Here is a 17,896-nt window from a genome sequence, read left to right as displayed (position 1 = left end):
GGTTGTCAGAGAGCCTCTGGATGGTCACCAAGAGGCAGAGCTCCTGCAGCCACCAGCCATCCTGTGGTGTGGGCCAGGCCTGTCATTTCTGTGCCCTGGCTAGGGCTCCCATGATGCCCCGTGTCAGGGGTTAGACTGGTCTCCCCTGGTGGTGGGAGAAAGGGGCTCCTTCAGGACTGCACTCTGGACAGAAAGTCAGGGCTGGGCTCAGAACGGTCTGGGTGGACGGCCTTCTCAGCCTGGAGTCAGGGCTGGGCTCAGAACGCCCTGGGTGGACGGCCGTCTCAGCCTGGAGTCAGGGCTGGGCTCAGAACACCCTGGGTGGACAGCTATTGTCAGGGACCCCAAACAGAGGGACCAGCTGAAGACATGGAAGAAGAACATAAATTGTGAAGATTTCATGGACATTTATTAGTTCCCCAAATTAATACTTTTATAATTTCTTACGCCTGTCTTTACTGCAGTCTCTGAACATAAATTGTGAAGATTTCATGGACACTTATCACTTCCCCAATCAATACTCTTGTGATTTCCTATGCCTGTCTTTAATCTTTTAATCCCATCATCTTCGTAAACTGAGGAGGATGTATGTCGCCTCAGGACCCTGTGATGATTGTGTTAACTGCACAAATTGTTTGCAGAGCATGTGTGTTTGAACAATATGAAATCTGGGTACCTTGAAAAAAGAACAGGGTAACAGCAACGTTCAGGGAACAAGAGATCACCTTAAACTCTGGTTGCCTGTGAGCCAGGTGAAACAGAGTCATATTTCTCTTCTTTCAAAAGCAAATAGGAGAAATATCGCTGAATTCTTTTTCTCAGCAAGGAACATCCCTGAGAAAGAGAATGTATCCCTAAGGGGAGGCCTCTGAAATGTCTGCTTTGGGGATGGCTGCCTTTTACAGTTGTAGATAAGGGATGAAATAAGCCCCAGTCTCCCGCAGTGCTCCCAGGCTTATTAGGATGAGGAAATTCCCGCCTAATAAATTTTGGTGAGACCGGTTGTCTGCTCTCAAACCCTGTCTCCTGATAAGATGTTATCAATGACAATGTGTGCCCAAAACTTCATTAGCAATTTTAATTTTGCCCTGGTCCTGTGGTCCTGTGATCTTGCCCTGCCTCCATTTGCCTTGTGATATCTTATTACCTTGTGAAGCATGTGATCTCTGTGACTCACATCCTATTTGTACACTCCCTCCCCTTTTGAAAATCACTAATAAAAATTTGCTGGTTTTACGGCTCAGGGGGCATCACGGAACCTGCCGATATGTGATGTCTCCCCTGGATGCCCAGCTTTGAAATTTCTCTCTTTTGTACTCTGTCCCTTTATTTCTCAGACTGGCTGACACTTAGGGAAAATAGAAAAGAACCTACATGAAATATCGGGGGTGAATTTCCCCCGATAGATGACCATCTCAGCCTGGGGTCAGGGCAGGGCTCAGAATGGTCTGGGTGGACGGCTGTCTCAGCCTGGAGTCAGGGCTAGATTCAGAACAGCCTGGGTGGGCAGCCGTCTCAGCCTGGGGTCAGGGCAGGGCTCAAGGTCTGGGTGAATGGCCATCTCAGCCTGGAGTCAGGGCTGGGCTCAGACAACCAGCAGTCTTTGCCCTGCCATGCCGGGAGCCACATCTCGTGACCAGGTCCTGGCCTTCCACGCTGGCCAGACGCCTGCATCCAAGAAGTCCTGGTCCCTCTGACTGCACAGTGTGACAGCCACCACCCAGCCATGCCCTGTACTCCTGGATGTGATTTGCTAATTAGGGTCAATGGGGTAAGATGCCCAATTAAATATGAATTTCAGATAAACAATTTTTAGCATAAGTATGTCCCAAACATTGGTAAAAATGACTATTTGTTGTTTATCTGAGATTCAGATCAAACTGGGCATCTTGGACGTTTTATTTGCTCAACTAGAAACTCATGAGTGCCTAAGGAGCTCAAGGGACATTCCAGACCACCCCAAATCTGTGTCGCACACAGGGGCAGTCACAATGGGGTGTAGTGGTTGTACCTGGTGACTCAGGACGTTCGTCTACCTCCTCATGTCCCCCCTGCCTCTAGCACCACAGTGTCATGCCCTACCCTCCAGGGGGCCCAGAAAGCAGTGCTTTTGCCCAGGGCCATTGTCCGCTAGACAGAGGGTTCAGCCCAAGGAGGGCAGCCCTGATTCCCAAGCCTCCTGCAGCACTGACTCTCCGCTGCAGCAGGCCTGGGGTTTCTGGCCATGGCTCGCCTTTGGCTCACCTCTCCAGAAGGTCTCTGGAAGCTTCTTCCCCACAGGGTCCTCCCTTCTACTGTAACCTTCCCTGGTTCTGGGAAACAAACCTGAGAGGCCCAGGCGCACCCCACCTCTTCTCTTTAGGTCTCCACAGCTTCTCCTCTGCCTCGTCCCCAAGGGGATCACTCTGGCCTTTCCCCTCTCCAGTGACCCTCTCCGCACCCTCCCGGCTTCCCCCTTCCTCTGAGCACCCCAGATGCCAAAGGACGAGGTGAGGGAGCCTTTGGAGAAATGTTGCCTGACGTCACTGGTCCCCCACGCTCGGGGGACCCACGCGGCCCGCCCTGCAGGCAGCCCCCTCCCCGCGGGCCGCCCCCTCCCCGCGGGCCGCCCCCTCCCCGCGGGCCGCCCCCTCCCCGCGGGCCGCCCCCTCCCCACCTCACCTCACAGCTGCAGGGGTCGGGGCTCGGAAGTGCTGGCGGCAGTTCAGGTTGAAGGCTGGGCAGCGTGCACTTCTCCCCCAGCCTCCTGGGGCCCGGGCATCACCGGAAGCGGAGTTTGTTCCCACTTTGTATCAGTCGCAAAGAAAGAGCACCCAATTGGACAAAAGGCAAGCAGGCTGCGTTCCTGGCCCGGAGTGGGGAAGACTGAGCCCCTGCCCTGTCGGGGAAGCTGAGGCTGGGGGTTGTGAGGAGTCCCGTGCCGGGAGGAGGCTGCAGGAGCGCCTCAATGCGCCTCTTGATACCACGCATGCTTAGCAAGCCCTGGGGACTGTCCTCTCGGGCGGGACTTCCGCCTTGTAATGACATGTCGCTGATTTAAAGGGAACTGGGGGTCACCAGCTCTGGTTTGTGCAAAGTCTGGTGCGTTCTTATCTCCCTGGTATTTGGCAGGGGAGCCTAAACCTCTCCCGGTATGTTGAGACATCTGGAGCTCATTAAGCCTCGGCGCCTGTAGATAAAGAGATTAAAGGAAAAAAGAAAAGAAATCCCCCCTGGGGCAGCTGGGGTAGGATTAGCCTGGAGGCCACGCCTCTGCAGGGTCTCCCATAGGCTGGGCCAGCCTCTGCCCTCCCTGCTTCCAGAACCCCGGACGCTGATGGCCTGTGGCGGCCACTCTCCGCCCACCCCGGAGCCCAGCCTAGCGGGGAGAAGGCCGCCGGCCCGTTCGAATGTCCCTCTGCTTCCAGGGTCAGCCTGCACGCCACTCTCACAGAGGCCAGACGGGCGGTGGGGCGGGGACTCAGTTCATCCTCTGCCTGAGGAGCGGGTCTGGGGTGCGACTGAGCTTTTCACCCTTTGAGAGGAGTCGGGGACATGCAGCGTCTCCAGCAAGCTGGTGGCAGAAACTGATGGAGCAGCCTAATCACAAAATAGGAAGAGAGTTTACAAAATAGGAGCGTTTACCAGAAGCCTCTCTCCCTCCCTCCCTCCCTCCCTCTCTCCCTCCCTCTCTCTCTCCTTCCCTCTCTCTCTCCCTCCCTCCCTCCCTCCCTCTCTCTCTCCCTCCCTCCCTCCCTCTCTCTCTCCCTCCCTCCCTCCCTCTCTCCCTCCCTTCTTCCCTCCCTCCCTCTCTCTCTCCCTCCCTCTCTCTCTCCCTCCCTTCTTCCCTCCCTTCTTCCCTCCCTCCCTCTCTCTCTCCCTCCCTCTCTCTCTCTCTCCCTCCCTCCCTCTCTCTCTCTCTCTGTGTCTCTCAAGTAGAAGTGGGGTCTCTATGTTGCCCAGGCTGCTCTCAAACTCCGGGGCTCAAGCGATCCTCCTGCCTCAGCCTCCCAAAGTGCTGCGATTACAGGTGTGAACTACTGCGCCCAGCCCCAGGCCCTCTTACAGGGGTGGGCTGCCTAGAAACATTCCAGTGCCGTATCCCGCTCTGCTCCGGTGCAGGGACAGGACCCCTGCCACCCCCAACCCAGGCCCAAAAGGAGGGGCCAGGAAGGGAGGGGCCACCAAGGCAGGTGAGCTGCTTAAGAGGAGCGAGGGCTGTGGACAGTCCTGCGGACTGCAGGAGGGGCCAGCAGGATCAATACCCAGCTTCTCTCTCCTGCTGGGCTCCTGCTGGGGCTCCCTGTTGGTCACCCCAAAACCTACCGTCTCTCATCGCTGCCGGGGCTGGCCAGGCTCAGCTGCTGGTTCTGCCTTGGGGCACCTCCTAGGTGGAGTCAGGGTGGCTGAAGTCTTCTCCACTCATGCGTCCACTGTCTGGCCATCCTGCCCCTGCCTGAGCTCCAGGAGTTGCAGTGTGTGAAGGCCACACCACAGCCCCTCCTCTGCTGCCTCCCTCATGTCTCCCCCAGAATGATGCTCTTAACCCCCTCATTAGAGGCCCCCATCCTTCCCGACTGTACCTCTTGACACCCTGAGTACAGTTCAAGAGACCCTGAAGAAACTCACAAAAGTGACAACTGGAGGCTCTGGGAGAGAAGAGTGAAGTCACTTGCATTTATTTTTATTTACTTATTTTTTTTTTAGAGATGAGGTCTTGCTTTGTTGGCCAAGCTGGTCTCTTGAACTCCTGGCCTCAAATGATCCTCCCATCTTGGTCTCCCAAAGTGTTGAGATTACAGGTGTGAGCCATTCTCTCTGGCTTACTCCGCGTTTTACAGGATGGGATGTGTTGATGAAAGAAAGCCAAACTCTAAAATATTTGAAGAGGTTTATTCTGAGCCAAATGTGAGGACCATGACCTCACATGACAGAGACTCAGGAGGTCCGGGGAACATGTGCCCAAGGCAGCTGGGGTACAGCTCGATTTTATACCCTTTAGGGAGAAAGAAGTTACAGGATGAGATGGTTTGGATTTGTGTCCCCGCCCAGATCTCATGTGGAATTGGTGGAGGGGCCGCGTGGGAGGTGATTGGATCATGGGGTCAGACCTCCCCCTTGTTGTTCTGGTGATAGTGAGTGAGTTCTCAGGAGATCTGATGGTTTGAAAGTGTGACGCGTCCCCCTTCGCTATTTCTCCCTTGGGCTCAAGGGATCCACCTGCCTCGGCTTCCCAAAGTGTTGGGATTACAGGTGTGAGCCACTGCGCCTGGCTGAAGCCTCTGTTGATCCTGATTTTTTCCCCATTGCTATTATGGCTGTTTTTCTCCTCTTCTTTTCTTGACTGGTCTCCCACAAGAATTATCCACATTTTTAAGGCTGGGTGCGGTGGCTCACACCTGTAATTCCAGCATTTTGAGAGGTTGAGGCAGGTGGATAATTTTAGGTCAGGAGTTTGAGACCAGCCTGGCCAACATGGTGAAACCTCATCTCTACAAAATATAACAAATATTAGCCGGGCATGGTGCACAAGCCTGTAATCCCAGCTACTTGGGAGGCTGAAACACAAGAATTGCTTGAACCTGGGAGGCGGAGGTTGCAGTCAGCTGAGATTGCACCACTGCACTCCAGCCCTGGCAACAGAGTGAGACCCTGTCTCAAAAAAAAAAAAAAAAAAAAAAAAGCAAGAGTTATCAAAGTTTTTAGTTTATCCAAACAAATAACTAACTTGTGTATCCTAATATGCACATAATTTCCATATTATTAATTTCTGATGTCAGTTTTATTCGCTTCTTTCTTCCATTTTTTTGGATTCCATTTGCTGTTCTTCCTGTAATTTCTTGTGACGAATGCTTCATTCATTAATGTTGAATCTTTTTTTTTTTTGAGATGGAGTCTCACTCTTGTCACCCAGGCTGGAGTGCAATGGCGCTATCTGGGCTCACTGCAACCTCCCGGGTTCCAGCGATTCTCCTGCCTCAGCCTCCCAAGTAGCCGGGATCACAGGTGTGTGCCACTATGCCCAGCTAATTTTTGTATTTTTAGTAGAGACAGGGTTTCACCCTGTTGGCCAGGCTGGTCTCCAACTCCTGACCTCTGGCCTTGGCCTCCCAAAGTGCTGGCATTACAGGCATGAGCCACCGTGCCTAGCCTGAATGTGTTTTTAATGTATGAAGGTAAGGGCCAGTGGGAAATCTTCCCTTTTAACCCCTGACATTTCCATGAAAACGCGACTCAGAAAAGGCAGATTAACTGGAGAAAAGGCGCAGAGGTGTATTAATGTGTCCACAGGGGAAAACACAGAGCGATATCCTGCACCCTGCAGCGGGGTTCAGACGCTTAGGGACCATCCTGGCCACACAGGCCATGGGGGGAGAAGAGGATTCTGAGGGCAGTGGAGCAGGGAGCGGAGATTAACTTGTAGATAGTTCTCTTTGCAATGTGAATGGGCCTGAGGGACAGACATTATTATCTTGTGAAAGGGTTTGTTCAGGTATGGTGACATTCTTTGTCTGGGGGTAGGGGGAAGAAAACACAATTGTTCTTGGTGAGTCCAGACTTTAGGCAGACAAAGGAACTTCAGAGAACTCCATCCTGACTTTGGGAGAGTCTGTGGGTTGTGGGGGAGGACAGAAAGTTCTTGAAGTTTCTTCGGCATGTCAAAGTGCCATATTTTGGGGTATTGGTTTCTGAGACCTAACAGTGGATACAGTTCTCTCAAAGCATGCAGTTATGGCTGGGCGTGGTGGCTCATGCCTGCAGTCCCAGCACTTTGGGAGGCTGAGGAGGGCAGATCACCTGAGGTCAGGAGTTCGAGACCAACCATGGCCAACATGGTGAAACCCCGTTTCTACTAAATATACAAAAATTAGCCAGGTGTGGTAGTGCATGCCTGTTGTCCCAGCTACTTGGGAGGCTGAGACAGGAGAATCGCTGGAACCTGGAGGTAGAGGTTGCAGAGCCGAGATGGTGCCACTGCACTCTAGCCTGGACAACAAGAGCAAAACTCCATCTCAAAAAAAAAAAAAAAAAAATTAAAAACTAGCAAGATGTGGTGGTGCGTGCCTGTGGTCTCAGCTACTTAGGAGGTTGAGGCGGGAGGATCACTTGAGCCCAGGAGGTCAGGGCTGCAGTGAGCTTTGATTGTACCCACTGCATTCCTGTTGCATTCGGCAACAGAGCGAAATCCTATTTTCATTTTGATTTCTTCTGTGACATATATGTTATTTATAACTATACTTGTTCATTTCCAAACAGAGGAGCATTTTCTTGTTTTGGGTAATAATTTCTAGTCTAATTTAACTGTAATTAGAGAAGCCACTCTGTATGATTTCAATTAATTTGTGGAAACTTTTTCATGGCTCATTATGTGATCCATAGTTGTAGATGTTTGTGTGTACTTGAAAAGTGTGTGTGTTCTGGAATTGCTGTGATCAGTTTTCTATGTTGGTTACCTTTTTTTAATTTTAAAATTTGTTTTATTTTTAAAAATTTTTAAATTGAAAATTTTTTTTTTTTTTTTGGTTTTGAGACGGGGTCTTGCTTTGTTGCCTAGGCTGGAGTGCAGTGGCGCGATCTCGGCTCACTGCAGCCTCTGCCTCCCGGGTTCAAGCAATTCTCCCACCTCAGCCTCCTGAGTAGCTGGGATTACAGGGGTGTGCCACCGCACCCGGCTAATTTTTGTATTTTTAGTAGAGATGGGGTTTCACCATGTTGGCCAGGCTGGTCTCAAACTCCTGATCTCAGGTGATCCATCCACCTTGGCCTCCCAAAGTGCTGGGATTACAGGCGTGAGCCACTGTGCCCGGCTTTAAAATTTGCTCTAAAGAGACAGGGTTGCTGGGTGCAGTGGCTCATGCCTTTAATCCCAGCACTTTGGGAGGCTGAGGTGGGTGGATCACGAGGTCAAGAGATTGAGACCAGCCTGGCCAATATGGTGAAACCCCCATCTCTACTAAAAATGCAAAAATTAGCTTGGCATGGTGGCACGTGCCTATAATCCCAGCTACTCGGGAGGCTGAGGTAGGAGAATCACTTAAACCTGCAAGGCAGAGATTGCGGTGAGCCAAGATCGTGCTACTGCACTCCAGCCTGGTGACAGAACAAGACTCTGTCTCAAAAAAAAAGAAAAAAAAAAAAAGTCAGGGTCCTCCTATGTTGTCCTGTGCTCAAGCAGCCCTCCTACCTCTGCCTCCCAAAGTGCTGGGATTGCAGGTGTGAGCTGACACGATCAGCCTCCATTAATTTCTTTCGTTCATCCTGGTTTTTTTTTTTTTTTTTTGAGATGTATCTTGCTCTGTTGCCCAGGCTGGAGTGCAGTGGCACGACCTTGGCTCACCACAACCTCTGCCTCCTGGGTTCAAGCGATTCTCCTGCCTCAGTCTCCTGAGTAACTGGGACTACAGGCGCACCACCATGCCTGGCTAAATCTTTTTTGTATTTTTAGTAGAGACGGGTTTTCACTATGTTGGCCACGCTGGTCTCAAACTCCTGATCTCATGATCCTCCTGCCTCGGCCTCCCAAAGTGCTGGGATTACAGGCGTGAGCCACCGTGACCGGCCTATTTATCCTGTTTTAACTCTCTATCTTTGTTGATTTTTCATCTGCTATTACAAGGGGTGTTACAGGGCCTCAGAGTATGATTCTTTCTCTTTTTAGTTCTCTCACTTTAGTTTTATTTATTTTCTGACCATTTAATGGATGTTAAAAAATTTAGAATTATCATCTTTGGGTTAACAGTATTTTTTGTCATTTTGAATTAAGCCTTTTAACTGCTATTAATGCTTTATGCCTTAAATTTTCTTTTGTCTGTTGGTAATCTATTTATAGAAGAGTTAAGGCCAGGCACGGTGGCTCATACCTGTAATCCCAGCACTTTGGGAGGCCGAGGCAGGTGGATCACCCGAGGTCAAGAGTTCAAGACCAGCCTGGCCAAGATGGTGAAACGCCGTCTCTACTAAAAATACAAAAATTAGCCAGGTGCGGTGCCAGGCGCCTGTAATCCCAGCTGCTCAGGAGGCTGAGGCAGGAGAATCGCTTGAACCCGGGCGGCGGAGGTTGCAGTGAGCCGAGATTGTGCCACTGCACTCCAGCCTGGGCGACAGAGTGAGACTACGTCTCAAAAAAGAAAAAAAAAAAAAAAAAAAAAAAAAAAGCCTGGGCAACAGAGTGAGAATGAAACCCTGTCTCCAAAATAAATAAATACATAAATAAAGATTTGGAGGTATCTTGACCATGTTGGCCAGGCTGGTCTCGAACTCCTGACTTCAAGTTATCTGTCCACCTTGGCCTCCCAAAGTGCTGGGATTACAGGTGTGAGCCACCATACCTGACTCCTATACCATTATTTTTAAAGCAAATCTTATTCTCCAACTTAGAATGCTTTTTGTTCTTAAAATGTTGGGACATTTCCTTAAGTTCTGCGTCTGATTAATTAGTTAGCATTATTAACTCGTTCCCTCAACCATAGGCATCTTGTGACCCACAATGCCCAACCCCTGGGAATGTCACCCAGCAGGTGTGGCTTTGTTCAGCTTTTATTCACGATGGGGTCACTCCAGTTTGGACGCCTCTTACAGTCTTCTACAGTTACTGAACCGAGCTGGGCTCTTCTCACCCAGGGCAGTAAAGTCAAACACTGATGTTGCAATTTGCAGCAGGGGAAAAATGATATTTATTGCATGGTACCAAGCAAGGAGAACGGACAGCTCACGCTTAAGACCCAAACTCCCCAGTGGCTTACAAGCTGGGGTTTTTAGGGGTATGGGTACATTTCAGGAAAGCAGAAGTTGCAGGCAAAATCATTAACCAATACCTGGGGTGTCATGAGCAGTGCAAAGTTAGAGGTAATCACATCCAAGCATGCCTGTGTCTTTCACAATGTCAGAATTTTATTGAGGCTATTTCAATCCCTAAAGCCACGAGCCACACGGCGTTCCCAAGGAGGCATGCTGCTTAGTGCTCCTTTTCCCTCGGTAGTGAGAGCTGCAGTCACACGGGCTCAAGCCACTGCACACGTCAGCCAATATTGCACACGACAACGTAAGAGTGTACTTAATCAGTATATACATGTTACAGGTTAACGTTCCACAACAAAGAAAGTAGCATTTAACATCCAGAGGAAACAGAGATAGGAGAAGGGGTTCACGAACCAGTCCAGGGGAGTGAAGAAGACACAAGAAGAAGACAGACACCTCCTGGTGTGGGCCAGTCTGTGGATCTTGCAAGGATGTCTTCGAGGTGGTGGAGCCTCAGGCGGCAGATGGTGAGTTCTGCCGGGGCCTTTCCTTCTGCAATCACAGAGGCCTCCCGTGAGAAGTGACATCGGAAGAGTGTGCTTGCTTGCGTCCTCATCTGTTTGGATGCAGGCTTTATTTTTAACTTGTTTATTAAGCAAAACATCTTACCTTTGTTGGCAAAGTGCCCTGTAAGATATACAATGGAGTCTCTTTCTAAGATGGAGTTATGCCAAGGGTGCTGTGTGCATGGGGGCACGCATTAGTGGCTCACAGGTGTGACTCCCTCCAGGCCCCTCAAGAAGAAATTCAGGACAGAGAACACGGCCAGAGTTCAGTCCTCAGTTCCCCCTTATCTGGGTCTCTGTGATAGCAGTCGGCATTTTCCACCGGGTGGGGGTTTCTGAAAGACTTGAGAATGTATGTTATGCTTTAGTTTCTATAGGGAAGCAAACCACCTGTGGCTGTGGCCTGCTTGGGAGACCCGTGCTCCCGTCGCCTTCCTGGCAGGCTGCTCACTTACCTTTCAAGGCTGGCAAGGTGACTGGAATTTCCCTTGAAGGGATTGAAGAGTGTTCCTTGATTTCCAAGCTTGGGAGAGCCTGGCTGGTGCCTAGGAGGGGTCCCTGCTCCATCTCACTATGTTGCCTATGTGGGTCTTGAACTCCTGGGCTCCAGCCGTCCTCCTGCCTCAGCCTTCTGAGTAGCGGGGACTACAGCTGTGGGCCACTGTGTAACCGCCCAGTGGGTTCGCCTCATTGTATTCACTCCTTTCCAGGTTTGTATTTATGGTATGAATTTTCATTTCACCACAAAAACTTAAATCTCCCACAAGACAGAAGTTTTTTTTTTTTGAGACGGAGTCTTGCTCTGTCACCCAGGCTGGAGTGCAATGGCGTGAGAGGCCTTCTGGGTTCAAGTGATTCTCCCGTCTCAGCCTCCCTAGTAGCTGGGAGTACAGGCATGTGCTACCACACCTTGCTAATTTTTTTGTATTTTTAGTAGAGATGGAGTTTCACCATGTTGGTCAGGCTGGTCTTGAACTCCTGACCTCAGGTGATCCGCCCGCCTCGGCCTCCCAAAGTGCTGGGATTACAGGCATAAGCCACCACGCCGGCCACTATTTTATCTTTTTTAATAGAATTGATGTTCATTTAGATTTACCACGTTTTTACGAATTTGTGCTTCATTACTTGAGGTATCTCTGATTCTGAATGGGACCATTTTCCTTCTGGCTAAAGATCACTGTTTTTTTTTCTGAGATGTAGTCTCGCTCTGTTGCCCAGGCTGGCGTGCAGTGGCGAGATCTTGGCTCGCTGCAACCTCCGCCTCCTGGGTTCAAGTGATTCTCCTGCCTCAGCCTCCCGAGTAGCTGGGATCACAGGTGCGTGCCACCACGCCCGGCTAATTTTTGTATTTTTGGTAAAGATGGGGTTTCACCATGTTGGCCAGGCTGGTCTTCAACTCCTGACCTCAAGTGATTCACCCACCTCAGCCTCCCAAAGTGCTGGGATTACAGGCACAAGCCACTGTGCCCGGCCTAAAGATCACTTTTTTTTTTTTTTGAGATGGAGTTTTGCTCTTGTTGCCCAGGCTGGAGCGCAATGGCACAATCTCAGCTCACCGCAACCTCTGCCTCCTGGGTTCAAGCGATTCTCCTGCCTCAGCATCCTGAGTAGCTGGGGCTACCCGCATGCGCCACCACGCCTGGCTAATTTTTTTGTATTTTTAGTAGAGACAGGTTTCTCCATGTTGGTCAGGCTGGTCTGGAACTCCTGGGCTCAAGCGATCCTTCTGCCTAGGCCTCCCAAAGTGCTGGGATTACAGGTGAGAGCCACCATGTCCAGCCTAAAGATCACTCTTCTTTTCTTTTTTTTTTTTGAGACAGAGTCTGTCTCTGTCGCCAGGCTGGAGTGCAGTGGCGTGATCTTGGCTCACTGCAACTTCTGCCTCCGGGTTCAAGCAATTCCCCACCTCAGCCTCCCGAGCAGCCGGGATTACAGGTGCCCACCACCACACTCAGCTAATTTTAGTAGAGACGGGGTTTCACCGTCTTGGCAAGGCTGGTCTTGAACTCCTGACCTTGTGATCCACCCGCCTTGGCCTCCCAAAGTGCTGGAATTACAGGCATGAGCCACCGTGCCCGAAAAGATCACTTTTTAAAAGACCTTCTTGGCCGGTGCTGTGGCTCACACCTGTAGTCTCAGCATTCCTTGATCAAGGGAGTTCAAGACCAGCTGGGGCAACATGGAGAAACCCCACCTCTACGAAAATACAAAAATTAGCTGGGCGTGGTGGTGCACACCTGTCATCCCAGCTACTTCGGGGACAGAGGTGGGAGGATCGCTTGAGCCTGGGTCAAGGCTACAATAAGCTGTGTTCCCGCCACTGCACTCCAAAGTGAGATCCTGTCTAAAATAAATAAATAAATAAATAAAAGATTTTCTTTTAGTGCAAGTATATTGGGGACAACCTTTCTGTCTGACAATCTTTCTTCCATTGCCTGTGGAACTCAGGGCTGTCATCTCCTGGCTTCCACAGTTGTCCTTCTCACTACCGACCCCTGGTGGCTGATCTTTTTCTCTGGCTGTTGACAGGACTTTTTTCTTTGGTCTTCTGCATTTTCACGGGTGCATGTGGGGCTATTTATTTGTTGATGCTGCCTGGAATTTTCTGGGCTGCTTGATCTGTGGCTGGATGCACTTTATCAGTTCTGGAAATGTCTCAGCTATTAGGTCTTCAATATTGCTTCTGCGCTATTCGCTCAGCTATTTGGGGAACTGTCTCCGTGTATCTGCTATCTTTGTATATTTCTTACTTTTTCTACTATTGAGTATGGATCAGGCACTGAGGGAAGTCCGTCAGAAGGATTTTCCACAGATCCCTCTCCTCCCCAGGTGGGAAGGCAGATCCCAAGCTTTCCTCCATGGAGGAGGCTGGTTCTCCCAAAGGGATCTGGGTGCTTTCTGGAGAGGGAATGGTGGCTGTGTGTTTTTAAATTGCGGACCAGGCCGGGTGCAGAGGCCCATGCTTACAATTCCAGCATTTTGGGAGGCTGAGGCAAGGGGATCACTTGAGCCCAAGAGTTCAAGATCAGCCTGGGCAACATAGTGAGATCCCATCTCTATAAATTTTTTTTTAAATAGCTGGGGGTAGTGGCGGGTGCCTGTGGTCCCAGCTACTTGGAAGATGAGGCAGGAGGATTGCTTGAGCCTGGAAGGACTGCAGACTCGGCGCAGCCCGTTCTCTTCTGCTTGTCTCCTGGTTATCTCTGTGTCCCCACTGGCTTCAAGGTTCCCTGAAGGGGGCGGTCCTGGGGTGGGTCCGAGGGGGTCGGGTGGGGCTTCCTGTGCCAGACACCCTCCTCTTTCGCCCACAGGGCAGAAGTTCAGCTACACTAGCAAGGGCTGTGGCCCTCCCTGTGTGTCCAGATTATGAACCTCACCCATCCTGTGGTCCCTGGAGGGTCTTACCCCATAGAAACTGAGGATGGACTGATAGACTTGAAGACTGAGTAGCTGGACATGACCTGCTGTGAAAAGAGCCTCTGTAACAAGGGCGTCAAGGGGGCAGAGGCTGTGGATGGGGGAGGTGGCACAGGGTCCTGCCTGGGCCTTACCTCCTGAGGTCCCCACAGGGGCTGAGTGGTGGGGGGCGGGTGAGGGGCAGTGCCAGGACCTGCTGCCCATCCTCCGGAGGCTCATCCGTGGGCAGATGCTGGGAAGTGGGGGCTGGATGGGGCTGCAGAGAGGAGGGCGCCCAGTTCCGGGCCAGTGTGGAGACTGGGAAATCCCTGGCGGGAGGCTCAGGTTCAGAGCCCTGAGATGAGCCTCCCTTCCTCTCCCTCCCCTCCCCTGCAGGTTGAGGTTGGGAGGGAGGTTGAGGCTGCAATGTGCTGTGATTGTACCACTGCACTCTAGCCTGGGTGACAGAGGGATACCCTATCTCAAAAAACAAAACAGGCCAGGTGTGGTGGCTCATGCCTGTAATCCCAGCACTTTGGGAAGCTGAGGCAGGCAAATCACTTGAAGTCAGGAGTTCGAGACCAGCCTAACATGGTGAAACCCCATCTCTACTAAAAATAAAAAAATTAGCCGGGCATGGTGGCGGGCGCCTGTAATCCCAGCTACTCGGGAGGCTGAGGCAGGAGAATCGCCGGAACCCGGGAGGCGGAGGTTGCAGTGAGCCGAGATCGCGCCACTGCACTCCAGACTGGGCGACAGAGCAAGACTCCGTCTCAAAAACAAAATAAAACACAAAATAACCGCCCTGCCCATAAACTGGGGACCATGTACATAGAGGGTGTAAAATCAGTCGAGTGGGACACAATCAATACTCTTTCAAATAAAGTAGAAGATATCAGAGTTGATCACAGGAAGTGAGGATAACTTGCTGTGTGAAAGCCGTGCTTTCATTATCCATAGATACACAGAGTGCACACCTCTCGGGGATGCTCGTGCTCTGACTGGCATGTAACATGCACTGCTTATAGATGTCAGATTAAAACATATATTTTAAGATTCAAAAATACAAGTCAGTATCCCTAGCAATATTCTAACTTCTCCATTGCTTGGTGTTATGATGTCTGGCTCAGCCATCATCAGGCCCTGGGACCTGAGCAGTGTGGCTGCAGGGCCGGCAGAGTGACCTGCGGACCATGGGCCCTGCTGGCGCTGCCCCTTCAGGTCTGACCTGTGCTCTGGTGTGCTGCCAGGTGGGGTGGTCAGGCCTCTTGGGCCCAAGCCTTGCCCACAGCTGCCCCGAGTCACTGGGGGGTCTTCTGGGCCTGACGCCTCCAGCTCCGCCCTTGTCCTCCCTGCTCTCAGGAGCCACCCCCACCTCACCTGGCCCATCCTCTCAGATGCCATGGACTCTCCAAGCAGAGACCCCTGAGGGCACAGAGTGGATTCTGCTTTTCGGAAGGGACCACCCACCGGAGAGGCGACCCATCCTTATGCAGGTCTGCTGCCTTTATCTGTCTTCATCAAGGGCTCTGTCCCCACAGCCCAGGCAGCCCTCTCTTCCTTCTGCCCAGCACCTGGTTGGGGAGGGGGGGCGGAGTCTGCAGTCAGTCACCCCTGGCCCATTTCCTGTGTCTTCTGATTCTCCGTGAAGAACAAATTCGGGTGTGGGTGTGATGGGGGTGGGCAGGGGGGAGGGACAGGGGTGGTTCCGGTTGTGGCCAGGACAGAGTTCTGGACCCCCCCTCCCCTGCCCCGAGGGAGCCCCCATGTCGTCCCACCCCGTTACAGGGGCCTCTGCTCCCTGCACAGAAAACAAGGGGTGCCTGGCCTGGGGTCTCAGTGTCAGAGCTTGTTGCCCTGCTGGCCCCTCCCAGGCTCTGTCTGCACAGGGGCCTGCCAGTGGTGGGCTCAGCCCGAGACCCTCATCCTGAGCGGGAAGGGCCTGGTCCTGGGCGTGACCTGAGGTCTCACGGCTGCTTTTCTCTCCTGCTTCAGACACCAACACCGTGATGTACCAGGAAACTGAAACTGAAACTCAAGGCCCTAGTCCGGGACCCTCCTCTCTACTGAGTCAGAACCTCTCCTAAGGTGTCCTCCTACCCCAGGGGACAACCTCGCCCTCCTCTCCTCACCACAGCCCCTCCTCTCCTCACCGCAGCCCCTCCTCCCTCCGGGTCTGTTCTGCTCACACCCTGAGCTCTGGGAGGCCCCAGGCAGAGAAGGGGTGGGGTGAGAGGGGTCTTGCTCAAGGTCATGTCTGCCTTCCAGAGCAGCCAGGTCAGGAAGGAAGGGTTTCTACCCCTCAGTTCCCATTCTGTGGGATGATGGGATGAGGCCATCAGCTGTGTGCACTTTACACAAACAATCCGGGCTCCTCATCACAAACCAGAAGTGGGGCAGAGGTTCCCAGGCTTGGGGGTGCAAGGCCTCCCCTAGCTCTTTCCAGGCTCAGAGCCTCTGTGCCACACGTGCCCTCAATGCACCCATACCCAAGACCATGAAGGTCACTGGCCCCATGCTGCTGCTGGCTGAGGGTGGGGGATGGGAAGGAGGCCTGAAGGTGGGAGTAAGACCCTCTCGATGCTGGGGGCTCCAGATGCCAGCAGGACCCTGCCCACAATTCTGAGTAGCCAAGGGCACCTGAGCCTACCTGTGTGCTGCCCAGGCCTGCTGCTGGTGCTGGTGAGAGGGACTGGAACCCACCCTTCAGCCTGCGACCCTGACCTGCACCCTCCCCGCCCCATCCCAGGCCAGGGCCTTGAGTGCTTCCAGTGCTACGGTGTCCTGGACCCCAGCCTGTGCCACCCCGTCTCCTATCCCATGCAGGCTCAAAGCTGCCCCTCCTCTGTGGTCACTGGCACTATCGATGGTGAGTCCTGGGTGGGACCCAGCGTCTGTAGGCAGGTGAGGGGTGGGCAGGGCACTCTCTGGCAGCATCCCAGGGGCTCTGCCTTGAGCCCCCTGGCCTGGTGGAAGCTTAGATCTGGGGACAGAGCTCAGGGACCTCCATCTAATGGACCGCAGACTTGGTGTGGGGCCTGGGGCCGCCGCCCGTTCTCTTCTGCTTGTCTCCGTGTCCCCACTGGTTTCAAGGTTCCCTGAAGGGGGTGGTCCTGGGGCGGGTCCGAGGGGCTCGGGTGGGACCTCCTGTGCCAGACACCCTCCTCTCTTGCCCACAGGGCAGAAGTTCAGCTACACTAGCAAGGGCTGTGGCCCCACTCTGTGCCCAGATTACTGTGGTCCCTGGAGGGTCTTACCCCACAGAAATTGAGGATAGACTGATTGACTTGAAGACTGAGAAGCTGGACATGACCTGCTGTGAAAATAGCCTCCATAACAAGGCGGCCACAGTGCGGCGTGGCCTCTGGTGCCAGACTGTCGGGGAGCTCCTGCTCAGCCTGGGCCCCTTCCTCTGGGCTCTGCTGTGAGCCCAGCCCGCCCTGGCACTGCCCCTGGTGGGTAAACAGGGGCTCAGGGTGGTTGCCCAGTGCAGCCCTCAGCTCCTGCCCCGATGCTCCCGCCTGGCCGCCCAGCAGCCCAGAGACCCCCTCACCCAGCATCCTAGCTGCCTGCTGGCTCAGATAGTAAATGCATGTGTTCGCCCAAGGACTTTGTTCCCTTATTAACCCCTGGGGTCTGGCCTGCAGCCTTCAAGGGGTCCCAGCAAATTCCCCAGGGTGGGGCTCAGAGACTGGAGGGCTTTCCCCCTGGCGGCCCGGCCCTGCACTCATTTCCAGCCAGGATCGGCCCTGCACTCATTTCCAGCCAGGATCGGGCTCAGCCCCAGCCCCGAGGTCCAGAAGCAGCCTGGAGGGTCTCGCACTCAGGGCTGGGGCCCCCCAGGAAGACTTGCTGGGGGCTGACGGAGGGGTGGAGGCACCGTGGGCCCAGGCCTGCTGTGGCTGCCGGGTTTCCACGACTGTGGACAGCGTGTGAAACGGTCCCGGGCCCACAGGCTGGCGACTCCTGCAAAGCACCGCAGAGGGCGGGGGTGTCAAGGGGGCAGAGGCTGTGGATGGGGGAGGCAGCGCAGCGTCCTGCCTGGGCCTCACTGCAGGAAGTCCCCACAGGGGTTGAGCGGTGGGGGGCGGGTGAGAGGCAGCGCCGGGACGGGCTGCCCATCCTCCAGAGGCTCATCCGCGGGCAGATGCTGGGAAGCGGGGAAGCGGGGAAGTGGGGCTGGATGGGCTGCGGAGAGGAGGGGGCCCAGTTCCGGG

General features: G+C 53.2%; 2 long non-coding RNA genes across 13 annotated transcripts in view; one reads left to right on the top strand and one right to left on the bottom strand.

Annotated features, from left to right (window-relative positions):
* Nucleotides 1–3,260, bottom strand: part of LOC100980434 (chromosome 8 C8orf31 homolog) — a 34,421-nt gene extending 31,161 nt beyond the window's left edge. For 3 of the 10 annotated variants that reach the window (XR_010112844.1, XR_010112843.1, XR_008626535.2), the window contains exon 1: nucleotides 2,662–2,990. This is a non-coding gene — a long non-coding RNA (chromosome 8 C8orf31 homolog). Of the gene's footprint in view, nucleotides 1–2,661 lie in introns of all 10 variants that reach the window. The other 7 variants (XR_010112839.1, XR_008626530.2, XR_008626534.2 and 4 more) reach the window with 5 other exon arrangements.
* LOC129398656 (uncharacterized) lies at nucleotides 3,261–17,443 on the top strand. Of its 3 annotated transcripts, none has more exons than XR_008626539.2 (5): nucleotides 3,261–3,408; nucleotides 15,042–15,175; nucleotides 15,675–15,767; nucleotides 16,429–16,548; nucleotides 16,859–17,443. It is a non-coding gene; the product is annotated as an uncharacterized LOC129398656 (long non-coding RNA). The 3 variants fall into 3 exon arrangements; XR_010112845.1 differs by having other exon boundaries at nucleotides 3,297–3,408; nucleotides 15,077–15,175; XR_010112846.1 differs by lacking the exon at nucleotides 3,261–3,408 and adding an exon at nucleotides 10,108–10,244.
* Nucleotides 17,444–17,896: the final 453 nt, after the last annotated feature.

This window comes from Pan paniscus, chromosome 7, assembly GCF_029289425.2.
Source record: "Pan paniscus chromosome 7, NHGRI_mPanPan1-v2.0_pri, whole genome shotgun sequence".
Lineage (NCBI taxonomy): Eukaryota > Metazoa > Chordata > Mammalia > Primates > Hominidae > Pan > Pan paniscus.
The sequence above is the reverse complement of the archived record's forward strand: the minus strand, read 5'-3'. Positions and strand labels throughout refer to the sequence as shown.